The sequence below is a fragment of the Salvelinus sp. IW2-2015 genome, linkage group LG27, assembly GCF_002910315.2.
Source record: "Salvelinus sp. IW2-2015 linkage group LG27, ASM291031v2, whole genome shotgun sequence".
NCBI lineage: Eukaryota > Metazoa > Chordata > Actinopteri > Salmoniformes > Salmonidae > Salvelinus > Salvelinus sp. IW2-2015.
The window spans coordinates 8198642-8214421 of record NC_036867.1 but is presented as its reverse complement, the minus strand read 5'-3'; the positions used below and the strand labels follow the sequence as shown (position 1 = coordinate 8214421).

The 15780-nt window shown below is 38.5% G+C and overlaps 1 long non-coding RNA gene across 1 annotated transcript in view; it reads left to right on the top strand.

The window, feature by feature from the left end:
- Positions 1–5641: 5641 nt before the first annotated feature.
- The window catches only part of LOC111953954 (uncharacterized), a 32542-nt gene continuing 22403 nt past the window's right edge, over positions 5642–15780 (top strand). The window contains exon 1 of the long non-coding RNA XR_002875930.2: positions 5642–6442. This is a non-coding gene — a long non-coding RNA (uncharacterized lncRNA). The remainder of the gene's footprint in view (positions 6443–15780) is intronic.

The window sequence follows — 15780 nt, the reverse complement described above, 5'->3', positions numbered from 1 at the left end:
AATGATGAGTCAGAAAGTTATAGAGGCACAAAGATCATACACCATATTTTTACGTTACAACCTTATTCTAAAATTAATGAAATAGTTGTTTTTCTTCATCAGTCTACACACAATACCCCATATTTACAAAGCAAAAACAGGTTTTTAGACATTTTTGCAAATGTATAAAATAAAATAAACTGAAATATCACATTTACATCAGTATTCAGACCCTTTGCTCAGTTGAAGCACTGTTGGCAGCGATTACAGCATCAAGTCTTCTTGGGTATGACGCTACAAGCTTGGCACAACTGTATTTGGGGAGTTTATCCCCTGTAGTTCCTCTCAAGCTCTGTCAGGTTTGATGGGGAGCGTCGCTGCACAGCTATTTTCAGGTCTCTCCAGAGATGTTAAATCGGGTTCAAGTCCGGCTGTGGCTTGGCCACTCAAGGACATTCAGAGACTTGTCCCGAAGCCACTCCTGTGTTGTCTTTGCTGCGTGCTTAGGGTCGTTGTTCTTTTGGAAGGTGAACCTTCACCCCAGTCTGAGGTCCTGAGTGTTCTGGAGTAGGTTTTCATCAAGGATCTCTTTGCTCTTTGCTCTGTTCATCTTTTCCTTGATCCTGACTAGTCTCCCAGTCCCTGCCGCATGATGCTGCCACGTCCATGCTTCACCGTAGGGATGGTGACAGGTTTCCTCCAGACATGATGCTTGGCATTCAGGACCGAGTTCAATCTTGGTTTCATCAGACCAGAGAATCTTGTTTCTCATAGTCTGAGAGTCTAGGTGCCTTTTGGAAAACTCCAAGCGGGCTGTCATGTGCCTTTTACTGAGGAGTGGCTTCCATCTGGCCATTCTACCATAAAGGCCTGATTGGTGGAGTGCTGCAGAGATGGTTGTCCTTCTGGAAGGTTCTCTCCACAGAGGAACTCTAGAGTGACCATCGGGCCCTTCTCCCCCGATTGCTCAGTTTGGCCGGGTGGTCAGCTCTAGGAAGAGTCTTGGTGGTTCCAAACTTCTTCCATTTAAGAATGATGGTGGCCACTGTGTTCTTGGGGACCTTCAATGCCGAATGCATTTTTTGGCACCCTTCCCCAGGTCTTTGCCTTGACACAATCCTGTCTCGGAGCTCTACGGACAGTTCCTTCGACCTCATGGCTTGGTTTTTATTCTGACATAGACTGTCAACTGTGGGACCTTGTATAGACAGGTGTGTGCCTTTCCAAATCATGTCCAATCAATTGAATTTACCACAGGTGGACTCCAATCAAGTTGAAGAGACATCTCAAGGATGATCAATGGAAACCGGATGCACCTGAGCTCAATTTCGAGTCTCATATCAAAGGGTCTGAATACTTGTGTAAATAAGGTATTTCTAAAAACTTTGCTTTGTCATTATGGGGTATTGTGTGTAGATGGCTGAGGATTTTAATTTATTTAACCCATTTTAGAATAAGGCTGTAACGTAACAAAATGTGGTAAAAGTCAAGGGGTCTGAATACTTTCCGAAGGCACTGTACATGTGGCTGGTTTCTCACTGTTGACATGGTTTGTTGAATGCCAGGATTCTCATAACAAACATTTCTCAAACTTAAGAAAGCATTTAGATCAGGGGTGTCAAACTCATTCCACGGAGGGCCTAGTGTCTGCAGGTTTTTGGTTTTTCCTTTCAATAAAGCCCTAGACAACCAGGTGTGGGGAGTTCCTAACTAATTAGTGATGTTAATTCATCAATCAAGTACAAGGGAGGAGCGAAAACCCGCAGACACTCGGCCCCCCGTGGAATGAGTTTGACACCTGTGATTTAGATCTTCATACTTGACCGTTTTCTTTTTACAATATCAACCATATTATGATAGTTTTACATTTTATTCTGTTCATGACAAAGGCAACCATGCATTATTGTTTTAATAATCACCTTTTTTATCCCAGCCCTAAAAACCGACTGTTTTTCGGCAAACTCCCAGGTCCTCTGATACTTATCCCGTGTGACTCATCATCTCTCTGTTTTGAGTGACATTACAGAGTTAAACAGGTGCTGCACCCAGTTTGGGTAAGAACATGGGAACACATTGATGCTTAAAACAAAGTGCTATGCACTCAGCCTACAGATGAATGATCTGTTTAGTCACATATCAACTTTCCTAGAGCCATACTTCTCTTTTAAAAGATGAAGTGGACGATACTGTGCCAATGAATTTATAATTTGTCAAATATGTCATGTAATTATAAGTCTGAATAAGTTACAGCTCATGGCTCTTATTGATATGCATTATTATTGTAACTTTCTCAGAACTGAAGGCCTTTAGGCCAATATTAAGCTATCCCTAGACATTTTAAATATCTTCATGCCTGGAAGAGACTCCAGGCTTCCGTCATAATGGTCAATTTTGAATGAGGAAAAAAAGGAATTACAGGGGCAGTTTGGTAAAAATGAATCCCTTCCGACTCGTCCACTTGAAAAACGGAAATGCTGGGGTAATAATTACATAACCGAAGTTCTATAGTAATACTAGTCCTGTGCGATTAGGGCTTAAGAAGCGGTAGATCTGTTCTATTTGCGCTATTTCTATGCTTCCCATTCTTCAATATTGTTTTTGCGCCTTTTACTTTTGGTTTTGTACACCAGCTTCAAACAGCTGAAAATACTAAACCAATATTTTTGGTTTAGATGGTACAATGATTCTCTACACTGTACTTGCCTGTTTTGTCACATAAACTGAAAGTAGGCTAACTATTAGAATTTTAGCAACTAGGAAATGGTGACGCGATTTCTGCATATTCCACCTTTTAGTACTTCAAAAATATATATTATTAAAACAGTGGTCCCAAAACTGTTACCCCAAAGACCTAAATAAATTGTATAATGTGAAATTAGTATTACTGTGGTGTCCGAAATTATTGACACCTTTGATAAAGATGAGCAAAAATGACTGTATAAAATAAAAGATTCAGATACTGAGCTATATGTATGCTCAAAAACATTTGGAAATTATATTATTTTATAGTAATATAATTGTTCAGAGAGAGATTTTATTAAGTAATACTTTTTTCACTAATAGGTATAGGGTAAAAATTATTGACACCCCTGTTTTCAATACCTTTCAATACCTCACCTTGTGAGGATAATGGCACTGTGGCCCTTGTTAAGGTCAATGGCATCATGACCTTTACCCAGTACAAGGACATTTTAGGCAAAGACCTGGTTGCCTCTGGGAGGAGGCTGAAACTTGATCGCAAGTGGATCTTCCAACAAAACAATAACCCCAAGCACACATCAAAATCCACAAACAAATGGTTAATTGGACACAAAATCAACATTTTGCAATAGCCATCTCAGTCTTCAGACTTGAAACCTATTGAAAACCTGTGGTTTGAATTGAAGAGGGCAGTCCATAAGCACAGACGAAGGATATCAAGGCTCTGGATGGATTCTGGATGGAGGAATGGTGGAAGATCCTCCCCAATGTGTCCCAACTCGTGATATATTTTACAAAAAAGCTCAGATACATTATTCTCACAAGGTGGGGTATTGAAAACAGGGAAGTCAATAATTTCGACGCCTTCTTTCTCTGAGCAATTGTATTAGTATAAAATATGATAATTTCCCGAATTTATTTAGGATACTAAATAGCTCAGTATTTAAATTATTTATTTTATACAGTAATTTTTGCTCATCTTTATCGAGTGTCAATAATTTTGGACCCCACTGTATATACTGTATATGAGTAGTATACTGTACCATCCATGGCATAATGGTCATGGCAGACCAATAGAACTTTAAAATATAAGCCTAAAAAAAACACAAGGGTCGAGGCAGGACAGCAGTAAGATACCAAATTTAGAGTCCTAGATTAATAAGTGTTAATCTGAACAATACAAAGGTCAGTAAACCAACAGCACATTGGAAATAAACCAAAACATGTGAGGTTCAGAGCAGACCAAAAGTAGCTAGGTCCACTGTAGCTGAAATCTACAGCTTGTGTAGTGGTGACACTGACAACATGTAATTACTGTACAGGATAGATGTATTATGCAACATAAACAAGTTGACTAGATTGATGAGTACAGACAAGAAAATTGAATAAATCAAATAAATAACGGTATTTTTATCTTTATTTTTGCATTAGTATACACATTTGTCAAGCTGTTATAGTTTTCATGAAACACATTTAAAGACTTCACACAAACCACTAGGAGGCTTATAGAACCTTTATTTTAGAAGATTATGATTCTACCTGTTGTTGGTTACCCCTTGGATACGTTTGGTGGAAGGGATCTCTACTGAGAATGAAATAGACAAATACAAAGACAAATATCAGTCTACTGACCAGCTATGTGTGGTTATGACTATTGTTAGGTCGTATAATGATTATCTTTGCCCTCCTCAGCAGACTGCCTCTATATGCCTACCTTCAGGATGTCCGGTGCCTTGTGTCTCCCCCTGGTCTGTCTCCCCCTGGTCTCCATCACTCTTTATAAAGAGTGTTACTCAGCCCTATATGGAGATGGGCCATGTCGTGACATAAATTAGACTGCTTATTTCAAAAGATCTGTATTTGGGGCTAGAGGTGTATACGTCTTTGACCTATCAGGCTCGTTATAACAACAGGCTATTCCAGGGCGGACAGAGGAGGGGAGAAATTGGCTGCATTGAAAGCCCACTTGATCAGGGGGCGGTTTCAGGCTCTGTAGTCATCTTAACATTACAAGCATGTATGTTTGACCAATGAAAATGAATCAAATGATGTATGTGACAAGAAATGACAGAAAGTAAGTTAGCTCCAAAAATGTGGGGAGTAGAGGTGTGCACCTCAGACCTATCAGGCTTGTTGTAACAACAGGCTATCAATAAGGAGGGAGAAGGAGTGCAAAAACCCAGGGTGCATGTAGAGCATCACCCTTTGCTATAATTCCTTTTGTGGAGTGTCACTTTAACAGATGAGGTGGCTACATGACGACATTATGACATTTCAGAGCCCATTTTAGCACCCTCCTTTATAGGGCAGTTTCAGGCTCCATGAACATCCAACACATATCAATCTTGTATGTTTGAGCATTGGAAATCTCTTGAATTTAGTAAGGGGGAGTTCTCATGATTTTTATGGAGGTTCGTTTTGAGTTTTATGTTCTAGTACATGTTTGGGAACAAACTAGAACGTCTTTGTGTTGTGATTGCTTAAGGTAATTGGATAACATGAGAAAGTCATCATACATGGTGTGAAATCATTGCAAGACAACTGCAACTGTCAGTTGTTCACCAAGGCAAGGTCACTTTCCTTTCCATTGTCACCAAGAGTCCCAGCTACTGTAAGCATAACCCTAGGCCCCATCTTGTTGACGTGGCATTGTCTCCTTTTTATCCTTGAGGACAAATATAAACCTGTGAAATTGTTCTTGGATTCCTTCAACTGACCATGAGGCACTTCAATGTGCTTGAATGTGTGGGCCTCACCATCTGACATTGTAATAGCTGCAGCCTTCTCACATAAATAATTCCAGGCCACAAATGGAAGGGGGGACTCCATTTACCTCATGAGTTGTTAACAAAACTTTCAACCAGGCGCGTCATACCTGAGTTGGAAACAGAAGATATTGTTTATTTTACACATAATTAATTCAAAGATATCCAATTTACTATCAGTGCTCCTAAAAAAAGGGTACATGACGTTTATATGTGTCCAACATGTCAGATACTGGTAACGCTTTCAAAAACAATATGCTATTGAAACCTTGGTGAATAGCTTTTTGTTTTTTCCCCTGCTATTTATTAGCGTCCTCTGTGTAAAGTTTGCATCAACTCAGTCTTAGTACATTGCAATCACAAAAACATGCGTAGCCCCTGTGTTTTTCTCAATTAGACTGAGTGAATATCTGATAAGGTGCTGAGACAAGGGGCATGAGGTCTTGGATTTGTAAGTGTCACACTGTTAAAGATAGCTGTCAGGTCATCGTTTGTACAGTGTGGAGGAAGTGTGAAGCTGTTAACAAGGTGATGATGTACTGGTGAAATAGCTAGAAATTGTGTTACCTCCTTCAAGACCTGTGCATATGACCCCTGTATAGTATAATGTATGTTGGAGCCCTTTTGACTCTTACAACTTCACACCTTGGCCCTCGCTTCAGCCTTGAGGTTCTGCAATTAGCTTCCACAGCTGAACATACCATCCCCTGCCCTTCAATGACTCGCTAAGGATCCCATTCCCAGCTGCCGTGTGTTGTGCTTGATGTACTTGAACACATGGATTCACCTTAACCTATTCTTCTGTTGTCATTTGTCTCCATAGATTGACAGACTGCCAGGCCATCTCYACTGCTCCCCCAGGCTAAGACCATCTCTTCCCTCACCAAGGCACGTGGGTTCCCTGACAGGGTGAAAGAAAGATATAGGCTAAATAGGTTAGTGATGCAGGAGTAGCCTCCACAAATCTTCCTCTAGCAACAGAATCAGCACTGACCAAGGTAAGTCATAATGACATTATCTGTAAGTYCTACCGGACTGTCAGCATGCAGTACTCAATGTGCAGGTGCAGGGATATTATCTTTTAAGGAATTTGTGTGGAAATTATTATCATATAGGAAATTCGTGTCATAGTCAGAATACGAAAGACTGAGAAAATAGCCTTTGATTTTATAGGACCTCGCTTTAATCTCATTTTTGGTGTAGATCATTTGTTGTGAGTTCCCAGCTGGACTTGGTAGGAAGTACAGTTTGCAGCCCAAGAGATCACATCACAGTCTTCCCTGTAGTTAACACAGATGGAATATTAGCGTGTTGTTTCTTAATGTATCAGTAGTTAAGTATAACACTTAAAACTCTTGCATATAAAATACATGTTAAGGTATTTCAGTAATAATGTGGTAACACTTCACAATAAGGGTACATTAAATTAAAATCCCAATTGTGTCAGTTATTGATGTTGAGTGATTCAAAGGTAAGGTGCACAAAATGTAAGCAATTGGGAAGACAACAGATAAGGCAAAAMGTTTTTTATGCAAATAAAATGGAACATAAGTTTTTGTTCCTTTTTCAGCTAGAAAGCATTGTCTAACCACCAGCCTAAATACCCCAAAATATGCAACAATTATATTACTCATAGTTACATTTTAAATGTTGTCTTTCCAAAGCCCAATGAAGAATATTAAAGACAAGCACCAACAGTAGCTTATACAATAAGCTTATATCATACAATACAAGACACAGTTGTGATATTATAACCTAAATATGTGTAGGAGGTGTGAAAATCATACACATGTAGCCTAGTGAATTTTGAATTTAAATCTACATTTTGGAGGTTTAGAACGGAGCAGAAGACATATGTAAAYTATTCACTATAACGGACAATAAAGTTGTTTTCTATTCTAATAAGTGGGGTGTGGCTGTTGCTGTCTCTCAAGTTGTTGGCTTGTGGGGTGTAACTTTAACTCTGTCTTGTTTATGACACATTGTTTCCCTCCCTTTGTCCTTGAGTACAACTATAACCCAGTGAAATTCCTGCTGAGTGCCTTTCTCTGATTGAGATGGACAGTTTGTGAGGTTCATTGATATCTGAGATTAGCTAGTGGTCTATAAAAATGTCTGTTTACTGAAATTTGGTCACACATAAACAAAGCAATTTAAGATCATTACTATAATAATTAGGACAATGTTCGTCCTTGAACAGAAGCATCACTAAAAGTAAATGGAGGGAATGTATTAATTATTTTAAGGTTACTGTAACCAATGCATGATTGTCAAGGCCATAGAGAGGAAACATTTCCGAGAAGCATTCACTACGAGAACCAGTTGGTGTGTTTGATTGAAACATAGTTGAGGATGGGAATGTGGATTCTAAGCTTGAGGGCAGGAGGCTACAACAGTAAGCAAATGGTTAAGTTTTATGTCAGGGGTAAATTGCTGCAACTCAACCTTCTTCTAACACCATCTCATGGAGGAMCTGCTCCAGAGTACATTGTGGAAGCCTCTTCACTGAGGATTGTAGTTGTGTTTTATGTTTGTGTTGTTATGTATATTCTTTAGGGGCTTACAGCGAAGCTGTGAAACCTGTTGGTATTCTTATATATTATTTCCTTGACATGGTAAAATAACTCAAACATAGACCATGTGTGACTTGGTCTAAAAGAATGGCACCAATTGGCCTATGGGTGGCGCTGTTACAGGCAGTCTAACTTAAACCTGCATATTTGTCACCYGTTTGACCTATAGACTTGAAACTTTGTATGTAGGTGACTTTCCTCGCGCTGAACAAATCTGTCTTAAGGACCCCGTCAGGATAAATTGTCCTCCAATGTTTGAAAACCTTTGAAAAAGTTATTCTCATGAACCGTAAATCCAAATATCACCAATTTGGTAGGTAGGCCCATGGTACATCTCTTAACTTAGTTTGAGAAAATCAAAGGGATTGGTTARGAGATGGCTGATTAATTGATAAATCAGTAAATCAGATTTTATGTGTCCATTTAAATCCTTTGTAAATCAACTCCACAATGGCCTATCAACTTSAAACATTTTAGGGTCATCAAAGACATTAATTACCATGATGAACCATGTTACRTTTGGCATTGATAGCTTAAAAAAAGAGGAAACTATTAACATTTCACTGTTTTGACTGTGTAACGCTAATGCATAAAATAATCATGAATCTTCTTCTCATTGACTAAAAGTCMGATTCACTCCAAATGTGTTCTTTGGACTCATCACAATAGTCCCTAAAGACTTTGAGTAAAGAACATTGAGGCATTCAAAGATGTCCACACTATACCAGTAGATGCATATTAGCACTTACGCTAATATGATAAAATATGCCAAAAAKTCTTCAAAAATCTTCTTCWSATGAACCATAKGACCAATTCACAGCAAATGTGGAATGTAGGTCCATGTCTTAACTTAGTTTGAGTGGATATATACTCACTGGAAACCTTAGATGGCTGCACCAGACCAGTTGGTGGCACTATAGATGTCAATGACACCAGTGGCACCATAGGATACTAGAGCAATAACTATTGATCAAATGGACTTCGTCTCATGTAAGTTAATGATACATTTAAATTATGCAGACAAACTATGTGAAATATCATGAAAATAAAGCTGGCAATTTTTCACAAATCTTAACATGAACTATTAGTTAAATTGACCCCAGAATTGGTATAAAATCAATATATTAAGTAATGAAGTTAAGAATTATTACCTGCAGCATTCAAAATCAAATCAAATTTTATTGGTCGCATACACATATTTAACAGATGTCAGTGCGGTTGTAGCGAAACGCTTGTGTTCCTAGCTTCAACAGTGCAGTAGTATCTAACAATTCACAACATTACACACAATCTGAAAGTAAAAGGATGGAATTAAGAAATATATAAATATTAGGACGAGCAATGTCGGAGTGGCATTGACTAGAATACAATAGAATACAGTATATACATATGAAATGAGTCAAACAGTATGTAAACATTATTAAAGTGACCAGTGTTCCATATTAAAGTGAACAGTGATTCCATGTCTATGTACATAGGGCAGCAGCCTCTAAGGTGCAGGGTTGAGTAACCGGGTGGTAGCCAGCTAGTGACAATGACAAAGTTCAGGGTATTGGGTGGAGGCCGGCTAGTGATGGCTATGTAACAGTCTGATGTCCTAGAGATGAAAGCTGTTTTTCAGTCTGTCTCGGTCCCAGTTTTGATGCACCTCTACTAACCTCGCCTTCTGGATGATAGCGGGGTGAACAGGCCGTGGCTTGGGTGGTTGATGTCCTTGATGATCTTTTTGGCATTCCTATGACTTTGGGTGCTGTACAGTAGATGTCCTGGAGGGAATGCAGTGTACCCCCTGGTGATGCATTGGGCCAACCGCACCACCCTCTGGAGAGCCCTGCGGTTGCAGGCGGTGCAATTGCCGTAACAGGAGGTGATACAGCCCGACACGATGCTCTCAATGGTGCGTCTGTAKAAGTTTGTGAGGGTCTTAGGRGTCAAGCCGAATTGGATGATAGCCTGGTGAACAGGCCGTGGCTTGGGTAGTTGATGTCCTGGAGAGCAAAGCTGTCATCAAGGCAAAGGGTGGCTACTATGAAGAATCTCAAAAATAAAATGTATTTTGATTTGTTTAACAATTGTTTGGTTMCTACATGATTCCATATGTGTTATTTCATAGTTTTGATGTCTTCACTATTATTCTACAATGTAGAAAATAGTAAAAATAAAGAAAAACCCTTGAATGAGTGGGTGTGTCCAAACTTTTGACTGGTACTGTATATGTTAATGTTATTCAAAACATTCTTGAAGCATGGATTCCGATTTGTCAGACCAGCGTTGACTAGACCTTAGCTAGTTAGCTAGACAGTATACCGTATTTTATTATATACCTGTATTGATGAAGGGACCGGTTTGGGTGTTTACTTTACCTTCTATACCAGTATTTGAATGTTTGTTTTGTTAAATGTGATACGCCAAGTGTAACATCATCTCTGCTCTTCCTCTCCGTGAATCGCGCATGCGGGAAGCCACCGCTGGCTGATCCCGCCCTGGCTTACATTAAAAAACTTTTTTTACCTGAATTAGGGCCAGACTAGTTACCATAATTTTCTCACATTGCCATTGATAGTTTTTTCTATTGTCTCTTTTTGGTCCATTTAGATTGTTCTTATAACTTCTCATAACTTCTTATGGCTGGGGGCAGTATTGAGTAGCTTGGATGAATAAGGTGCCCAGAGTAAACTGCCTGCTCCTCAGTCCCAGAAGCTAAGACATACATATTATTAGTAGATTTGGATAGAAAACACTCTGAAGTTTCTAAAACTGTTTGAATGATGTTTGTGAGTATAACAGAACTCAWATGGCAGGCAAAAACCTGAGAAAAAATCCAACCAGGAAGTGGGAAATCTGAGGTTTGTAGGTTTGCCTATCCAATATACAGTGTCTATGGCGTCATATTGCACTTTCTAAGGCTTCCACTAGATGTCAACAGTCTTTAGAACCTTGTTTGATGCTTTTACTGTGAAGGATGAGGGAATGAGAGCTGATTGAGTCAGGGGTCTGGCAGAGTGCCACGAGCTCACTCAGGCGCTCCCCCGTGAGGTAGCTGCGTTCCTTCTCCTTTCTAAAGACAAAGAAAGGAATTCTCCAGTTGAAACATTATTGAAGATTTATGATAAAAACATCCTTTGACTTTTCGTCTAGACTAAGTGTGCCTGCGTGTCGTGAATTTGGATTTTTGAACTAAACGCGCGGGGGGAAAATTAGGTATTTGGACATAAATTATGGACTTTATCGAACAAGACAGACATTTATTGTGGAACTGGGATTTCTGGGAGTGCATTCTGATGAAGATCATCAAAGGTAAGTGAATATTTATAATGCTATTTCTGACTTCTGTTGACTCCACAACATGGYGGGTACCTGTATGGCTTGTTTTTGTGTCTGAGYGCCGTACTCAGATTATTGCATGGTGTGCTTTTTCCGTAAAGTTTTTTTGAAATCTGACACAGCGGTTGCATTAAGGAGAAGTTTATCTAAAGTTCCATGTATAATACTTGTATCTTTTTATCAAGTGTTATTTTGAGTATTTCTGTAAATTGATGTGGCTCTCTGCAAAATCACGATGTTTTGGAGGCAAAACATTACTGAACATAACGCGCCAATGTAAACTAAGATTTTTGGATATAAATATGAACTTTATTGAACAAAACATACATGTATTGTTAAAACATGAAGTCCTATGAGTGTCATCTGATGAAGATCATCAAAGGTTAGTGATTAATTTTATCTCTATTTCTGCTTTTTGTGACTCCTCTCTTTGGCTGGAAAAATGGCTGTGTTTTTCTGTGACTAGGTACTGACCTAACATAATCAGATGGTGTGCTTTCGTCGTAAAGCCTTTTTGAAATCGGACACTGTGGTGGGATTAACAACAAGTTTATCTTTAAAATGGTGTAAAATACTTGTATGTTTGAGGAATTTTAATTATGAGATTTCTGTTGTTTGAATTTGGCGCCCTGCACTTTCACTGGCTGTTGTCAAGTCGATCCCGTTAACGGGATCTCAGCCGTAAGAAKTTTAATGTAGATTGTATACAAAAATCTTTTTTAAATGTTATGGTTAAAAATGTTCATGTTTTCCTGTGACTTGTTGTAGGCTCCTAAGTGGACCATAAGGTTAAAAAACAAACCAAATTAAGAAAAMTAAAMTAAAAAWWTTTWAAATAAAAGATCAAATAAAAAATGAAGTAACTSCACCAGAGTGTCTCTTTTGGGTCACTTTTGCCAGTYCCAAGCCCAGATAAAGGAGGAGGGTTGGAATTGTGACATWAAAAAAAACAAGAATCGACAGAAGAAAGTTCATTTGTAGTTCAAAATATATTTAGGGTGTTTTTTACTCACTTTTTGTCTCTCCCACKGTGTTATTCCTCTGTCCTACAGCGTCCATCACAATTACATGCACTTGGCCAATTATGCAAATTAGGTGTTGACTTCTAGCGACTTTTAGGACAGCCAATAGCTACTTTCCTTACTGAGGAGTTGGCAACACTGCAACCATGAGACACTTGTGTTCAGTCTGCATGGTCAATGCAGCACTTGCACCAATGTTGATGACAACAATGCTGTTTTCACATTGCTTCTTAATATAAATCCACGAGCGTTCTATAATGACACTATTAGTTTGTGTTTCTTACATCAGCAAACAGCTAGTTTGTCTTTTCTTAGCAAGTTGCCCTAAATCTTGTTAGCCGCTAATAGCTAGCTAGCTAGCTTATAAATGTAATGAGTAAGTGCAAACGTAGCTAGCTAATACAGCCTGATAATACCAGTGATGGTGTAGACCTAAATCAGCATGTTGTTTGTGCAACAGTATCTTCTAAATCAAAGAGGAATATGCAAAGCAAGAATATGTTAGCTACATGAGGTAGCTAAGAGAAAACATGCAATGTCGCCAAAGCGTATAGGGTCCCCTAGGAAACACTAATCAGCACTTAAGTTCCTACCCTGTCACAATAACTCCTCCCTGACATTTTAATTCGTTGTCATCTCAAACACCACTGTATTCAAAGTGCCCACTATTATATTCTAACTATAGAATTAGAATAGTCATTCTATTTCCAAAGTTTTGCTCTAATTCGCAAGTCAAATTCGCAATTGCAACATTTGGTTAATAAGTTGTAGATGATTTGCCCATATCGTGCAGCCCTACGTGGCAGTGTGGAAATGATCTCGATTGAGCAGTGGTGTAAAGTACTTGAGTAAAAATACTTTCAAGTACTACTTAAGTAAAAATGCTTTCAAGTACTACTTAAGTCGTTTTTTTTGGTATCTGTACTTTACTATTTTTATTTTTGACCATTTCTACTTTTACTTCACTACATTCCTAAGGAAAATACTGTACTTATTACTCCATACATTTTCCCTGACACCTAAAAGTACTTGTTACATTTTGAATGCTTAGCAGGACAGGAAAATGGTACAATTCATGCACTTGTCAAGAGAACATCCCTGGTCATACTGCCTCTGATCAGGAGGACTCCCGAAACACAAATGTTTTGTTTGTAAATTATATCTGAGGGATGGAGTGTGCCCCTGGCTATCCGTAAATTAAAAAAACAATAATCTGATTTGCTTATTATAAGGGATTTGAAATTATTTATACTTTTACTTTTGATACTTAAGTACATTTTATCAATTACATTTACTTTTGATACTTAAGTATATTTAAAACCAGACTTTAAATATACTTTTAGACTTTTACTCAAGTAGTATTTTACTGGGTGACTTTCACTTTTACTTGAGTAATTTTCTATTAACGTATCTTTACTTTTACTCAAGCATGACAATTGGGTACTTTTTCCACCACTGCAATTGAGTGCAGGAGATGCAGAAATTATAAAAGTGCTGAAATTTGTTTTGGTTGAAGTTGAATTGAACAGTATAAAACAATCAGAATGGAGAAAGACTCATTGAAATCACTTAGAATGTATGTGTTGCCACCCTAGGATCACTCACCACTCATAAAGCAAATGTAGAACTTTTATTATTCAAAAACTAAAAATACCGCCATACCGCCCAATTGATTTTAAATACCGGGATATAATATTTTGGCCATTTCGCCCTACTTAGCACAGGTACTTCCTGTTTGAGTTTCTGCCTATAGTAAGGGAGGAGCAGAATGGAGTTCTGATTTGATCTGATTTGCCGAAGGGCAGGTGGGGGAGGGCCTTGTAGCAATCCCGGAAGGGAGAGTTACAATGGTCGAGAGTTTTTGAAGCAAGAGTACTACAGGCAATGTATTGATACAACTTCGGTAAGATAACCAACTTACAGCTCTTGACTAAACTTCACTTTCGTAATCCTTATGGTATTGAGAGATAAAAATGGTAATGCTTTCACTGATTACACATAAAGGAAGCTAATTCATACATAATAGAGTGATTGCTTGTTATCCAACTGATCTTGTATCCTTGCTGTCATCCTGTGAACCCCATTCATTGCTGCTAACAGCTATATGTTATTTTTGTGTTCAAATCAAATTTTATTAGTCACATACACGTGTTTAACAGATGTTATTGTTGGTGTAGCGAAATGCTTGTGTTTCTAGCTCCAACAGTGCAGTAATATCTAACAAATAATATCTAACAATTTCACAACAATACACACCAATCTAAGTAAAGGAATGGAATTAAGAATATATAAATATACGGACGAGCAATGTCAAACCGGCATAAACTAAGATACAGTAGAATAGAATACAGTATATACATATGAGATGAGTAATGCAAAATACAGTTGAAGTCTGAAGTTTACATACACCTTAGCCAAATACATTTAAACTCAGTTTTTCACAATTCCCAACATTTAATCCTAGTAAAAATGCCCTGTCTTAGGTCAGTTAGGATCACCACTTTATTTTAAGAATGTGAAATGTCAGAATAATAGTAGAGAAAATGATTTATTTCAGCTTTTATTTCGATCATCACATTCCCAGTGGGTCAGAAGTTTACATACACTCATACACTCAATTAGTATTTGGTAGCATTGGCTTTAAATTGTTTCACTTGGGTCAAACTTTTCGGGTAGCCTTCCACAAGCTTCCCACAATGGGTGAATTTTGGAGAAATGTCCTCTGGTCTAATGAAACAAAAATAGAACTGTTTGGCCATAATGACCATTGTTATTTTTGGAGGAAAAAGGGGGGGCTTGCAAGCCAAAGAACACCATCCCAACTGTGAAGCAGGGGGATGGCAGCCTCATGTTGTGGGGGTGCTTTGCTGCAGGAGAAACTGGTGCACTTCACAAAATAGATGGCATCATGAGGAGTGAAAATTATGTGGATATAGTGAAGCAACATCTCAAGATATCAGTCAGGAAGTTAAAGCTTGGTCGCAAATGGGTCTTCCAAATGGACAATGACCCCAAGCATACTTCCAAATGTGTGGAAAAAATTGTTTAAGGACAACAAAGTCAAGGTATTAGAGTGGCCATCACAAAGCCCTGACCTCAATCCTATAGAAAATGTGTGGGCAGAACTGAAAAAGTGTGTGGGAGCAAGGAGGCCTACAAACCTGACTCAATTACACCAGCTCTGTCAGGAGGAATGGGCCAAAATTCACCCAATTTATTGTGGGAAGCTTGTGGAAGGCTACCCGAAATGTTTGACCCAAGTTAAACAATTTAAAGGCAATGGTACCAAATACTAATTGAGTGTATGTAAACTTCTGACCCATTGGGAATGTGATGAAAGAAATAAAAGCTGAAATAAATCTTTCTCTCTCTTCTTAAAATAAAGTGGTGATCCTAACTGACCTAGACAGGGAATTT